The 12817-nt window shown below is 33.7% G+C and overlaps 1 protein-coding gene across 2 annotated transcripts in view; it reads left to right on the top strand.

Moving 5' to 3' along the window:
• SGCZ (sarcoglycan zeta) overlaps nucleotides 1-12817 on the top strand; it is a 915455-nt gene that overhangs the window by 496586 nt on the left and 406052 nt on the right. The gene's annotated exons all lie outside the window — the stretch shown is intronic.

The raw sequence follows: 12817 nt of genomic DNA on the forward strand, positions 1-12817 counted from the left end.
CTTTTCTTTAGGCAAGACAAGTAAGTTATTTTCCAAAGCACTGAAAGTTCCTTCTTCTTTATTCCTTGTCCTGGTTCATGTTGACGTGTATGTTAAATTCCTACTGTAAGGTAACTTTTTGAAATCATTTTTGTTTCTTTTCTGTTCGCATTAAATATTACATTTTGAATCTAAATTTGGGATGAATTTTGGAGAGGCAAACTGATTTTTTTTTTCCTGGAAGGTATTGAACACATACTTCACTAACCTAGCAATCTTCTTAAGTGAGACTTTTAGTTGCAAAAAGAATAATTTATAAAAATCAGCTTGAGATTTTTCATTTAATTAAGCATAACTCTGTAAGAAATTCTATATTGAATTGACAGTAAGGTTTACTCAACTACAGTTTACTGAGCCTGACACTCTGCTAAATGCTGGGGTGTTAAGTGTGAACAAGACAATCACAACCCTGTCCCCATGGAAATTTAGAATCTATCAGGGCAGACTGGAGGTAGCAAATCTTCAACAAGTTAGTTGAGTTCTAGAATCAAATTTCCCATTCTGAAGACAAAAATATCTCTACTTACTAGGATTAAAGGATGATCAAGGCTTGAGGGACTGATTCATGACAATTATAATGAGCAAAGACTGAAGTAAACTGTAGAATGCTAATTAATTAATTTACATTTAATATCAATTGTAAGGAGAATCTGAATGTGCAAAATACCCCAGATCAATAGATTCTCTCCATGTATTAAAGGACAGTCAACATTTTAAAGAGTGCTTTTGTAAGAATAGAATAAAAGAAAACTTATACCATATTATAGGTTTCTCAGTTAAAATAGGTTCATCAAGATAGCCTTGCCCTTGGAACCAAGGTCATCGATATTGGCCAAAGTTCTCTTTTGCCCTCATTGTGCTGAATATGCACTAAGCATAATATATTTACCCTCTGCCTGTTTTTTTTTTCTGTGTATCATATTTCATCAATTTTCTAACACACTTTCTCCAAATATTAATATCTGTAGATTTTTTCTGTTTTGTAATCAATGGCATCTTATAATTTCTATCAGCCAGGCAGTAGTCACAATATATAGTTGTCATTGCCAACAAATGTGCAGATTTGGTCATAACTGTTCAATTGCGTGATGTGTGTTAATGATGAGATTAGAAATTAATTGCTATTTAAAATATCCTCAAAAAGATTAACGCTGATTTTACATTAAAACAAACAAAATATTGTGTACACAGAAAGGCAACAAAATAGAGCTGCCTGATAGGATAAAAATCCACATCTCAATTTGCCTCAAATAGCCCTTTCAACAAGTATAAAATAAAGATTCAAAGCAGTTAAGAAAGCATTGTGTCAGAGATCAATTGACTGCATTTTTGCTTTCTTGGTGAGACATAATATAATGTCATGTGTTGCAGTCAGTGCTGGCTAAGATTGGATGAAAACCTCAGAGCTTAACATGTTGTGCAGCCTGGATTTGCCTAGAGTAGGTGTTTGAACTGAGGCATTAGGGAAGGATTTCTTGAAACTTCTGGAAAGAAGAGTAAAACTTTGCATATATATATATGCACTTACTTCCTTGAGGAAATGGGTGGGTCAGAGGTTTCATAAGATTCTCAAAGTTTAGAACTGCAGACCTATAGCCACATGCTGACTACTGTCATGGACAACTTTCTTAAGTCTATTGTTTACAGTTATTATTTAGGGTGGTGTTTAGTTTTTCTACTCATATTCTCAGTTGATAATCATGCCCCACCTCCTACAAGTGTTTAGGAAACACCCCTTTGTATACCCCTATATGCTGACAGTATATATCTTCAAAATACTAAGATATTGAATTAATCTTTTTTCTTGTAATGAAAGTGTAATTATTAAGGAATAAAATTATTGTAGGCATTTTAACATACTGGAATATTCAATCAATGGCTGTTTCAATTATTTTGCCAGTTAGCAGTCGAAGAATATTTATTTACACAGAAAACACGGAAATCACAATAAACTCAGTGTAGGTAACCTTTACCACAATACCTGTGTCTGCTTAATTGTTTATAATCCATTTTACTATGCCTGAATTGTATAAACAGAGAAAATGAATTTTGGAGCCACAATTGCAACTTAACTGCCCTGCTTTAAAGTTTTACAGGTAGCTCTGGGGATATTTTGACTATCACTCCATGGTCTCTCCTGGGTGAAAACCAATCATAGCAAATTTTCTTTCCATCAGGGTTGGGGATCGTTATTTGTTTCTGTATCTGAGACATCACACCTAGTGAGATTAGAAAATTGAAGAGTTCTTGTCCCAGGTGATACTCCATTAGGGAACGAAACACTTGCCGTAATTAACTAACTTTAAACTCTGAAAGAAAGAATTTAGATAATTTTTTTTCAAGATAGGAATGAAATAATTCCAATAATTTAGGCATAGTTTTAAAATAAGCTTTGTTCAGTTTGTCTCAAATGACAATAAACCAAAGTTCAAACTCTCTGTATTAGATAGCAATGTATATTTTTGCCAAAAGCAGTTACTTTATTCATATGTGCTATAAAGACACTTGGTAAAGACCAAATGAAAATATGCCTGAAAATTTTACTGAATGTGTGTGGCCAGAAAGGTTTAATATTAAAAAATAAGTTAAAATGATGTTCCCATATAGCTCCTCTTGATGTGTATGTGAGTACGTGCATAAAATAAATTTCTCTGACAATAGTCCTAGTCATAGCAATGGGACCATCTCGGGAGATATGTTAATTATAAATCACCTTTTTTCATAGATGCTTCATAAGGAATATCTTTAATTATGCTTCCCTCCCAGCTCATTTGATCATTTCCCATCCATTGTTTTAGTCGAAAATATATCTTTAACTTAATGATTTAAGTTTTTGAGATTCATAAAAATTACTCATTCTTCTATAACATCAATTTAAGTATATAATTTAAGTATCAAAAAAAAAATTGTGGATAGATGCAGCCAGGGTTTCATTGTTCTTAATTATACTTTGTCACAAGAAATTCCTAAGTAAGAATAATAAGATACATTGTTGATATTTTTAAGGGATTTAAAAATAAGACTAGAAATTAAGGTTTCTACAAATTGAAAATGAGTAAAAAATTTTTTCTAACCTTTTATATATAAATTATGGAAATGTAATAAACAAAATATTTGACAGAAACAGAAGAACATATGTGTAGAAGCTAAATTAGTGGTTTATTTTCTCACAAAATAATTTTAAAGGCCTGTCCTAGGATAACATTTTTGTTTTGTTATGCTAACTTGGACTTCTGATTTTGCCTCCTTTATAATTATAATTACAATAAAAATTACTCCCAGTCACATTTCAACTTGTCCACTATTGCTATTTTGTGCTTCTATATGTGGGCATGATTTTTAAAAATGGTGTTTCAATTGACCAACATAAATCATGTTCTTTTTATTAATTAATTTTTACTGGAGTGTAGTTGATTTACAATGTTGTGTTAGTTTCTGCTGTACAGCAAAGTCAATCAGTTATACATCTATCCACTCTTTTTTAGATTCTTTTCCCATATAGGTCATTACAGATTATTGAGTAGAGTTCCCTGTGCTATACAATAGCTTCTTATTAGTTATCTATTTTATATATAGTAGTGTGTACATGTCAATCCCAATCTAACAGTTTATAGAAATATTTTCACTATACTAATCAATTATTCCCCTTTTAGGGGATATTATTCATACTTGTGATGTTTAAGTTTAGCTCACCCTTTCCAAGAGGCACTTGTGCTTATTAATGTAGAAATATTTTGGTTCTGTTTGGTATTGCCTGTGTTCCACAATCATGCAAATTGGATCACTAAACATAGGAATTAAACAACTCTCCCAGTTTTCCAAATGGAATCTTCCTCTTTTGTTTCCTTTCTGTTTTATCTCATTCACAACTCATTTGGCCATTCATTAACTGAAATAATTTATAGATTCTCTGCCACCTAAGTATATTTATGAAAACTTCTGGCTTTTTTAAAACTAAGATAAATACTTCAACATTCTTTTTAAAATGCACACAACAACATGAGTATTTGTTTCTTCTGTATTTTTCAGATGAAGATCATTCAATCACTCAGCAAATACTGAGAATCTCAACCAGTATCATATACTCTTTCAGATAGGGTTCATCCATCACTGAAGAGAAAGACATTCTATTATGTAGGAGCTTAAGTATCAGTGAAGAGACAGACAGTAAGATAATAAATAGGTAAATTTATGGTATATTAAAAAGGGATTCCTATAATAAGACTCATATTATCTTCTTGATTCTTTCACATATTTCTCTCATAGATGTAGGTGGAATTCTAAGCTTATCTTTGCCTGGAATATTGTCCATAATGCCTTTGTAATCTGAAATACTTTGAGTTCAGTGTTTACATCACATACATAACTGTAAATCTTGTGACACTAACACAGTGTCTGGCCTATCATATGTATATGATCACAAATGCACAAACCCATATTCCATGAATAAGTGCTTGAAGGGACTTTTGAAATCGTGGAACTATTCAAACAAGGAGGAGAAACTACTTGAAGATAAGATGCATGAATGATTTTCAGACCATAGCATAATTCTTCCTCTGAAAACATTTAATGCACTTGCTGCACTATCTTCTACACACATGAGGTGGTCAAAAATAACCTTTGTGGGAAGTCATAGACTTAGAAATGGCTTAGAAATGTTTGTGGGGCTTTTCTTCCATTTCCAAACCGATTCTCTATTCTAAAATCTTCCTTTAAAAGTAAGTGGATTCACCATAGTCTGGTGTATTAAACTTTTTTTCTAACTGTATTCTTTATCCTTTAATCGCTGGACTTTCTTGGGTAATTCTCTCAGTGTCCCGTGTAGGAGATAGGTGGTGTTGTCATAAACACCCAGTCTCCTCCCATTCTTCTCCCTGGTGGCTTCTGCACCCATGTCGCTCACTCTTTAACAAAGCCAGGCTAATACAGCAGATGGGGATTCTCTTTAGTTATGTTTCTGTTGTATTAATGGTTATCTTCTGCCTAGATCTGGAAGAACTGACAGTGATTACACAGTTTCATGCTGCATATATGAGCAGGTGCAGCTGTAAATAGTCCCTGATCAACAATTTCATTTAAATACTATAACAGATTTCTGTAGGGCAAATTACTCCCACTGGTAAGTAGGTGTACTTTTGTATGTAATACAATTCACTAAATGTAGAATTTAATTATGTCAGCAATAACAAAGCCCTGAGTGTGCTAAAAGATTTCCAAATATATTGGCCCTTCTATCAAAATAACTACTGCAAAACGAATGAATTATTATTTGAAATATTACTTATGGAGCGAAATTGTAAATTATCTCTTATAGTCTTACTTCTGGGGGTCATGTGTTAATGGAATAAGAAAGAAATAATTGTTTTAATGTTAGCATGTAATTTGTATTTTTTCAATATTAACTTTAATTATACATACTAAAGCTTCTAAATGAAGTAAAACGTTTGGAGATTTTTGAGAAATGTCACATTTAAGATCTTTCAATATCTGTTAGGAGCAGAATATGTTAAAATTAAAGAAAAAACTAAGGTTCCAAATATATAATTTGATGTAGATTGAAAATAAATTTGTAATTAAGTAAAAATGTTTTTACTTTAATTCATAAGATGTGGTCATCAACTAAGCAAATTGACAGTTTATTTTTAGAGCTGCAGACTGTAGAAGAGAAGGTTTAATTTTGCTTTCCCCTCTTCAGTTGTCTTGTTTGTATCTCGTGGCCTCTTTACTATTGTTGCAGATTTAAGTTTGTTTCTTCTCTCCTTTCATGGCTATACCACACAGTTTGCAGGATCTTAGTCCCCAACTACGGATGGAACCCGGGCCCCTGCACTGGAAGTGCAGAGTCCTAACCACTGGACCGCCAAGAAAGTCTCTTTAGATATTTTTAATAAAATAAACTAGTAGGGCTTCCCTGGTGGCGCAGTGGTTGAGAGTCCTCCTGCTGATGCAGGGGACACAGGTTCGTGCCCCGGTCCGGGAAGATCCCACATGCCGCAGAGCAGCTGGGCCCGTGAGCCATGGCCACTGAGCCTGCGCATCCGGAGCCTGTGCTCCTCAACGGGAGTGGCCACAACAGTGAGAGGCCCGCGTACCGCAAAAAAACAAACTTGTAGTAGAATTAATAGATAAAATATGCCCAATTTTTCACTTTTAATATCCATTTCAAAATTGCTCTTAAGAAAGCTATCAATTATCTTCCCAGCAGTAGTCAAATATTATTTTATGTTAGCATTAAAATGAACTATTGTAATAGCTTTAACAACTGAAACAAGGAAATTTACTCTGCTTGCTTTTAAAAAAAATATTTGATAAAATAGATTTTTCTGTAAGTTAGAAAAAGAGCCTTCAGAAAAAATGCTCAATATTTCAAGTCTTATTCTTATAATCAAAATTTTATTAAGGTTTTAAAATCACATTCATAACCATTTCAAAATAGAGTGTACAAATCTTGGAAGTAGACTATTTTTTAAAAGTAGAGAATGCTAGGGGTGGGGGCGTTGTTTTGTTTTTAAGTGTGACTGTGTAATCCTGTATCAAAAATAATGACTGAAGATCTTGTGAGGTGCAAGATGAAGACAATTACAATTCATAGGCTTGGTTTAAAGGTGTTAATAATGGTGTGCTGCCTTCTTCCTCCTGTTGGTGGTGCAGCCACATGGAAGTATCACCTCACTCTCTTTTGCTGTGTCATCTTCTTTTGGGCATCAGACCTTGATCATCTCTGTGAATTCACTAATGTTTATCATAATCAAACCCATGCATTAAAATATAGGTTGCTATTCCAAACTACTTTCTTGAGCTGTTCTACACCACCATATATGCAATCTCAGATACCACAACATGTCTAAACCTGAACTTCCTATAGTACCCCAGATCTGCTTCATCTTTCAGGGGTCCCTTCTCCTAATTAATAGTCCAGGAACTCCAGAAACTGAAAATCTGATGTCATCCCATCTCCCTGCACCTCGCTCCTCCCGTAATATGACTTACTGACTACATCTATTGATGACCAAATTTTATCAATTCCACTTTAATAACACGTTTCCTATCAGAACTCTTCTCTCTCACCCTCGCTCCTGATTTAGTTTCTGATTTCATTTTGTTTTATTTATTGTGTGTGTATATGTGTGTTTAAAAATACATTGTATTCTTGAAGCAGAGAGCAAATGACTTATGAAGAAAAATGAAATGACATTTAATAAGTGATGGGTACTTAACTGGATTTATAAAATTCTATTGATAATCACTAGTTATCCTTCTAGTAATATACAGGATTCACTTCAACAGAACCAAAACTGCCATGGAGAAATTACTTCTTATAAGCCATCTAGGACTTTAGATTGTAGTAAAAGTTTATGATTTTGTATCAGGGCTTGTGAGATGCATTTGAGATTGACTGGATATTGATTCAGAGTAACTGGCAGGTATAGCCGGATACAAATGAAATGTGTCTCACCTGGATTACAGCAGTAGCCTCTGAGTTTCTGATTTTATTATCTCTCATCTGAATTTTTCAAATAACCTTCTAATTGTTCTCTCTGTTTTTTAGAGTCCTGTACCTTCTGCCTGTTCCTTGTAAACATTTCTTTGCTGCTCCAAGCAGATTAATTTTTCTTTCATTTGTTGATGTATTATATGTTGTACATATCTCTATCATAGTGCTTATAACATAATACAGTAATTAATCATTATATTATACTCCCTATAGCCTGAAAGCAGGAGTGGATTTAAGACTGCTTAATCAGTTCTAAATATATAATGTAAAATAATAGTCAATGAAGTGTTTGGAGGACAAGAATAACCTTCTCTATCAATTGTCCAGATTAGTTTTTATACAGAGCCACTAGGTCAGACGGATGAAAGTATGGAAGTTCAGTGTGGATGTTAAAGTCCTGGTTGAAAAGAAACATTCAGTTTATAAGAAGTAATTAATAGAAATATGGGCTTCTGTAATTTCTCTTTTAGACTACCATATTGAGGCTGAATATCTACAAGTTTAATTAGTGTAACAGCTAAACCCAAGCCTTGCTGCTATAAATTCTAGTACAATGGTTTGGGGAGGTAAACTAGGTAAATGCTTTTTACTTTAATGAATGCTCTGATAATTGTTTGGTGAATATTCATTGGTAGTATCACTTTGTTAACTTGCCAGTTTGTTTTTAAATTTATCTTTTTATTGAAGTGTAGTTGCTTTACAATGTTGTGTTAATTTCTGCTGTACAGCAAAGTGACTCAGTTATATGCATTGATTTTTATATTCTTTTCCATTATGGTTTATCCCAGGATACTGAATATAGTTCCCTGTGCTACACAGTAGGACCTTGTTGTTTATCCATCCTGTATGTAATAATTTGCATCTACTAACCCCAAACTCCTAGTCCATCCCTCCCCTACATGCCCTCCCCCTTGGCAACCACAAGTCTGTTCTCTGTGACTGTGAGTCTGTTTCTGTTTCGTAGATAGGTTCATTTGTGCCATATTTTAGATTCCACATATAAGTGATATCATATGGTATTTGTCTTTCTCTTTCTGACTTACTTCACTTAGTATGATAATCTCTAGTTGCATCCATGTTGCTGAAAATAGCATTATTCCATTCATTTTTATGGCTAAGGAATATTCCATTGTATATATGTACCTGCTTTATCCATTCATCTGTCGATGAACATTTAGGTTACTTCTGTGTCTTGGCTGATGGCATAATGCCCCAGCCCATTAGGTAATGTCAGCTCTTAAAAATGGGTGTGGCCTTACTGAAGCATGACAGTGAATAGCAATGCTATTCACTATAGATATGGGTTACTCAAAGTATGTTATAAGTTCAGATTTTCATATAACAGGGTGCTGCCAGTACCATAACCTATGAGATTAAAAAGGTTAAAAGTTGTTAATTTAGAAAAATTAACTGCCTTTTCATTTTTAGTTGCACTTTAAAATGTGCCCTAATAGCTCAAGCTAAACTTTCAATTGTGTCCAGTTCTCAACAGTAACTAAGAAATATTTTGTATCCTTCTTACTGTATAATTAGAAATGTCTGCCCAAAACACTACATAGCATCTAGAAACTTTCCTTTTATTCATATGAATTTATTATTTTAATTGTTCTTGATATAAATAACTGCTTTTTCAGAGAATATAAAAAGAGCCCAGCATAAATATTATTTGAAGCTTCAGTTTTCCTTCTGTAACAGTATCAATTTCATAATATTTAAACTCAAGTTCAATTAACATAGTTCAAATAATTTCTAAAAGAAATGAATCTCATGGTGTAGTCAAGATGGTGAAGACTTGCCCCACAGATTTCAAATTAATCGCTTTTAACGATTATAAATCATAATTCATTATACATGCCAATACATAGACAAAGTTTGGACATACGGTTAGAAATTTAATTACATTGGAAATACCACTGCGTATTTAAACAGATGACCAGCGATTACAGCCCGCACAGATGACAGAACACCCTCCTCCACATGTGTGTTTCATTGAAGGCTGTGCTATCTATTGAAATGACAAGGACCAGCTGCCAACAGGGTATGAAGGACTACTGGCTTGTTTTTCTTTTTAAAGGGAATACTTCCTTGCAATAACTTCAGATGTGATGTGGTTTGTTAATTTTTTTTTATTGTTGCAACCTTATAATTTCTCCTTTAATGGCAATCAAGTTTAAAAAATGTACAGTTCAACTTATCCATACTATTCCTTTATAAAAGGCAGATTTCAGGTAAGCTTCTAAATGCATACATAATGTAGAGGCTAATGATAACACAGTACAGTACTCTCCATTGTGTCATCATTAACTTTTTTTTTTTTTAAAGGTGGCTGCAAAAATTGCAGCCTGGACCCCACTCTTGATCAACTGGTTAAGCCCATGAAGACAATGGGTTAATTTTGAAATCAAAGACATTTTTGTTGCTTAGGAAATTTATCTGTAAATTCCATGTTTACAATAATAAGCATGAAACTTCATTATAACTAAAAATTAGATTTCATTAAAGAGGAGAGTTTTGGAATTGTGATTGGCCACCAAAATAAAGTTTAAGACTCATCACATGGGTTTTGCCAACAACTGCTTTAACAGCAACAACAAATAAATCGCCTCATTTATTTCTTGGAAGACTTAACCCAGTTACAACAGAAATATCCCCATGTTTGCAGAATGTATGCTCTGAGAATCTTAGGTAGCAAACCTCCGGCAGCTCCAAGAGCATCAGCCAGCTACAGGGTCCCAAAGCTCTTTTAGCCACAGTCAGTGAGGGAGAGTACAAAAATATTTATTAACTACTTTTAAGTTATATGAAATGTGATTTAACAAACCTAAATGTGTCTGTACGTAACTGTGTTATCCTGCCTTTTTTCAAGACTTTATTTTTCAGAGCAGTTTTAGATTAAAAACAAAAATGAGAGGAGTTATAGAGCTTTCCCACAAACCCTTTGCCTCCCCGATGTGTTGCGTCCCCTATTCTCAACATCACTTACCAGAATGGTACAGTTTTATGAAGAGTGAACCTACACTGACATATTATCACTCAAAGGCAATAATTTTCCTTAAGTTTCACTCTTGTTTATTGTACATTCTATGGGTTTGACAAATGGATAATGGCATATATCCATCATTATAATATCATACAGAGTATTTTCACTGCCCTAAAACTCCACTCTGCCTATTCATCTCTCCCCCACTCCCACTCCTGGCAACCACTGATCTTTTTAGTGTCTCTATAGTTTTGCCTTTTTTAGAATGTCATATAGTTGGAATCATACAGCCTTTTCATACTGGCTTCTTTCACTTAGAAATATGCATTTAGGTTTCCTCCCTATCTTTTCATGACTTGATAGCTTATTTCTTTTTAGTGCTGAATAATATTCCATTGTCTGGATATACCACAGTTTATCCATTCACCTATTGGAGGACATCCTGGTGTGTTCCAGATTTTGACAATTATGAATAAAGCTGCTTTAAACATCCCCCTTCAGGTTTTTGTGTGGACATAAGTTTTCAACTGCTTGAGTAAATACCAAGGACCATGATGGCTAAGTAATATGGAAAGAATAGGTTTAGTTTTGTAAGTAACTGCCAAACTATCTTCTAAAATGGCTGTGCCATTCTGCATTCCCACCAGCAACATTTGAGAGTTCCTGCTTCTCCGCTTCATCTCTACAGTGTGAGGTCAGTGTTCCAGATTTTGGTCATTCTAATAGGTGTGTAATGTCATCTCGTTGTTTTAATTTGCATTTCCCTGATGACATACGATGTGGAATCTGAATATTTTCATTTGCAATCTGAATATCTTCTTAGGTGAGGTTTCTGGTAAGATCATTGACCTATTTTTTAATCGGGTTTTTTTTGTTGTTGTTGTTGTTGAGTTTTAAGAGTTCTTTGTATATTTGGGGTAACAGTTCTTTATCAGATGTATCTTTGCAAATATTTATGGTCAGTGGCTTTTCTCCTAATTCTTTTGATAGTGTCCTTCACAGACTTTTAAATTTTAATGAAGTCCAGCCTGTCAGTTATTTCTTTCATGGATCTCATTTTTGGTTTTATATCTAAAAAGTCATTGCCATACCCAAGGCCATTTAGATTTTCTCCTGTAATCTTCTAGGAGTTTTATAGTTTTGCATTTTACATTTAGGTCTATGATGCATTTTGTGTTGCTTTTTGTAAGGGGTATAAGGTCTGTATTTAGATTCTTTTTCTTTTCCATGTGGATGTGCAGTTGTTTCAGCACCATTTATTGAAGAGACTGTTTTTGCTCCATCATATTGCTTTTACTCCTTTGTCAAATACCAGTTGACTTTATTTATGAGAGTCTATTTTGGGGCTGTCTGTTTTATTCCATTGACCTAGTTTTCTCTTCTTTAGACAATAACACACTGTCTTGATTATGGTAGCTTTGTAATAACTCTTGAAGTTGAGTAGCATCAGTCCTCCAACTTTGTTCTTCAGTATTGTGTTGGCTATTCTGGGACTTCTGCTTCTCCATGTAAACTTTAGAATCAGTTTGCCAATAGCCCATAAAATAACTTGCTGGGCTTCTTATTGTAATCACATTGATTCTATAGATCGAGTTGGGAAGAACTGACATCTTCACCGTACTGAATCTTCCTCTCCATCCATATGGAATATCTCTCCATTTATTTAGTTTTTCTTTGATTTCATTCATCAGAGTTTTGTAGTTTTCCTCATTATATCTTGTAAATATCTTTTTAGATTTACATCTAAGTATTTCATTTTGGGGAATGCAAATGTAAATGATATTACATTTTAATTTTCAAATTTCTCTTGTTCATTGTTGATATAAAGAGAAGCAATTGATTTTTGCATATTAACTTTGTATCCCGCAAACTTGCTAAAATCACTTATTAGTTCTAGAAGATTTTTTGTTGAATCTTTTGGATTTTCTCCATAGACAATCATGTCATCTGAGAACAGACAGTTGTATGTCTTCCTTCCCAGTCTGTATACCTTTTGTTTCCTTTCCTTTCCTCATTGAATTAACAAGGACTTCTAGGACAATGTTGAAAAGGAGTGGTGAGAGGAACATCCTTGCTTGTTTTTTATCTTAGTGAGTAAACTTTTAATTTCTCCCCATTAAGTATGATGGTATCTATAGGTTCTTTGTGGATATTCTTTATCAAGTTGAGGAAGTTCTCCCCTATTCCTAGTTTACTGATTTTTTTTTTTTTAATCACAAATGGGTGTTGGATTTTGTTAAATACTTTTTCTGCATCTATTAATATCATCACATGATAGATCTCATTTAACCTGATGATATGAT

Source organism: Globicephala melas, chromosome 21 (assembly GCF_963455315.2).
Source record: "Globicephala melas chromosome 21, mGloMel1.2, whole genome shotgun sequence".
NCBI classification, from domain to species: domain Eukaryota; kingdom Metazoa; phylum Chordata; class Mammalia; order Artiodactyla; family Delphinidae; genus Globicephala; species Globicephala melas.